The sequence below is a fragment of the Notothenia coriiceps genome, unplaced genomic scaffold (assembly GCF_000735185.1).
Source record: "Notothenia coriiceps isolate Sejong01 unplaced genomic scaffold, NC01 NC01_scaffold00010779, whole genome shotgun sequence".
Lineage (NCBI taxonomy): Eukaryota > Metazoa > Chordata > Actinopteri > Perciformes > Nototheniidae > Notothenia > Notothenia coriiceps.
The window spans coordinates 1-2,743 of record NW_011343480.1 but is presented as its reverse complement, the minus strand read 5'-3'; the positions used below and the strand labels follow the sequence as shown (position 1 = coordinate 2,743).

The 2,743-nt window shown below is 39.7% G+C and overlaps 1 long non-coding RNA gene across 1 annotated transcript; it reads right to left on the bottom strand.

Annotated features, from left to right (window-relative positions):
* Positions 1-468: 468 nt before the first annotated feature.
* LOC104946213 (uncharacterized) lies at positions 469-1,833 on the bottom strand. The gene is made up of 3 exons (XR_798413.1): positions 1,737-1,833; positions 764-845; positions 469-525 (listed from the first exon to the last, which is right to left on the bottom strand). It is a non-coding gene; the product is annotated as an uncharacterized lncRNA (long non-coding RNA).
* Positions 1,834-2,743: the final 910 nt, after the last annotated feature.

Below are 2,743 nucleotides of genomic sequence, written 5' to 3'. Positions count from 1 at the left end.
CAGAATCATGAAAAACCCCTAGTTTGACCCCTCACAAGTTACCCAAGGCCAAACAGCAAATTTTAGATTTTTCGAAAATCGGTATTCGGTACCTCAACTTTGAGCAGTTGTTACGAAAAAACATACAGGATTTGAACTTCAACTTTTTAATACATCTTACTACACACCTTTACAAACACATTAGTGAAGAAATTGATTGGTAAGGATTTAGTTTGCAGATTTTCATATATTTCCCTTACTAAATGGGAAGCTGACATTCTATAACACATCATGCTTGACTCTAATCTAAACAGCAGGGTTTGTTTCTCAGCTATAATGAATCATCCATATTTGGCCATGTCATGAGATCGCTTTTGTTAGTGATGAATAATTAATGAATGTTACCAAGCAACATGATTGACACATGCATGTTAGGACTGCTTTTGGGTTATCAAGTCAAAATGAATCTTCTCTACACTCACTACATACCTGGCCCGGTTTTGTTTCCGTTTTGCTGCTGAGCAGGTTTGAAATCAGTATCTTTGCCTAAAATGAAACCACACACTGGTTTACATGCTAGCAGCCTCGTGCAAACATATTTCCATCAGGGGGTGAATATCTATTTCTGCAGCAGTGAACAGTCGCGGTGCTTCCTGCAGTGTTTATTGGTTTGTAAAGGTTGTGAGCCCGACAAAATATAACATTGCTTTGGGTGTCGTCAGTGACATGGAAAACATTCTGCTGAGTGTTTGTGTTTGGCTGCAGCTAAGACGGATGAGTTTACCTGAGGACAACCTGGCTCTACACATGGTGGGGGAGTCGGGGGGGGCAGCAGGCACCGTCAGGTAGTTATTCATGTCTTTAATCTGGGAAAACACAGGGAAAATATAAGTTTATGTTTTAAAATAAACATTACATTACATGTCACTTGTTAGACGCTTTTATCCAAAGCGACTTACACACATTCAATACTGTGGACAATCCCCACAGGAGCAATTTGAGGTGAAGTGTCTTGCCCAGGGACACAACGACATGCTGACTGCAGCGGGGTTTGAACCTGTGACTCCCTGATCCGAACACCAACGCACAACCCACTACACCACACGCCACACGCCTCCTAAACACACAAGTTATTTTCACAGCAGCCCAACTAACGCGTTTCAGAGATTCATCATTAATCAACATCTTAGAGGCACTTCATTAAAACTATTTGTTGCTTTCTCTGCAGGAATCCTCTCGAGTCTGCACTGGCTTCTAGCACATTTCATTTACCAAAAACGAGAGTCGGTTTTCATTATGTAATTACAGGCTGATGGAACAGAAGTTTGTGTTGGAGACGCCCAACTGCGTGAATACATCAGCCCCCATTTGTGTCGAGGAAATGAATTACGGAGACTGAAGGTGGACTTTAATTGGAATATAAATCATAGTTTTGGGTTGAATCATGTAACTGCTGCCGGTACAGAAGGAGAAGAGCTGCTCTTCCTCCGATTTGGATGCGTTTGACTTTTCTTCCTGCATCATAACATCTTCTGTTATTCACCAAATTAAAAAACAGTCTCTGTGTACCACACCTATCTTATTACAGATAGTCTCCTTTGGCGTTGGCTAATCAACAGAATGTGTTTTACCTTTAGCTGTGTGTGTGTCAATAACATTTGACACAGCAGGTTGGTGCCTCAGACTGATTGTGATTTGAGCCATTACCCTCACAGAGACTGATAACATCATATTTATAATAATAATAATCATCATACCTTCTTCTCCAGCTCGATCATCTTCTGCTTTTTGATGAGTAAGTCATCGATGCCATCCTCGAACGGATCAGCCACCAGAGTGTGTCTGTTGTAGGAGCGCAGCTGAGAGAGGAAACACAAATAAAACAACTCAGTTTATTCTGTTCCCAAGATATAGTCTTCACTGCTCCCTGTGGCAGCTTCTGACATTTAACTGATGAGTATTACAGATGTAAGAAGAGGATGAGGATTTGTTGGTATACTCAAATAACCTTTAGTATTAAGAAAAACGCTCACAGAATAATAAACCACAATGATAATTTAATGATTAACGGATAGAATATATAGAAAATAGAAAGTTGTGGCACTGTTTGTTTCTGTTTATCTCAAGGCCCTGCAGAAAATATGTTAAAGGGAACATTGATGTTTTAAATCAATGAGAAGTCTCTCGTTAAATCAATTACAATTTTTCGGTCCCTAAAAATCAAAGTCAGAATTGGTTAATGTATGAGTAGAGCTACTGATTGAATTCTAACTCTGTAAAACCAATACTAGAGTCTAGGGCGGCACGATATATCGTGTCGTGACGATAATCGCGATCGCATATTGTTTTTAGGACGTGCGATATTAAGTAGGCAAATTAACTTAAACACGTCATGTTACAATTCTTTTGCTGCTTGCTACATAAGGAAAACTCGTGCGGCTCTCATGTCAGGGGTACTTGAGTGAGTGACAGCAAACAACCAATCACAATCTCTCCAAAGCAAACTAACCCGGTGATTAAAGGTAAAAACACTGAATAAAGTTGTTTCATTTGTTTCTCCAAGGCATTTCGGCGCTGCTAACCGAGCTAGCTCTGATAACTTAAGATCCAGACGTCCGTGACTAAAATCCTTCATTCGGTTAAAGATAGTTAGAAAACTACCAATTGTATAGCATTAAAGTTCAAGAAAGGAAGGTTTGCGGACAAAAGAACCTGTCTTTTCTTCAATTCCTGTATGTTTTCATATCGCAATGTCAGTTTTTTT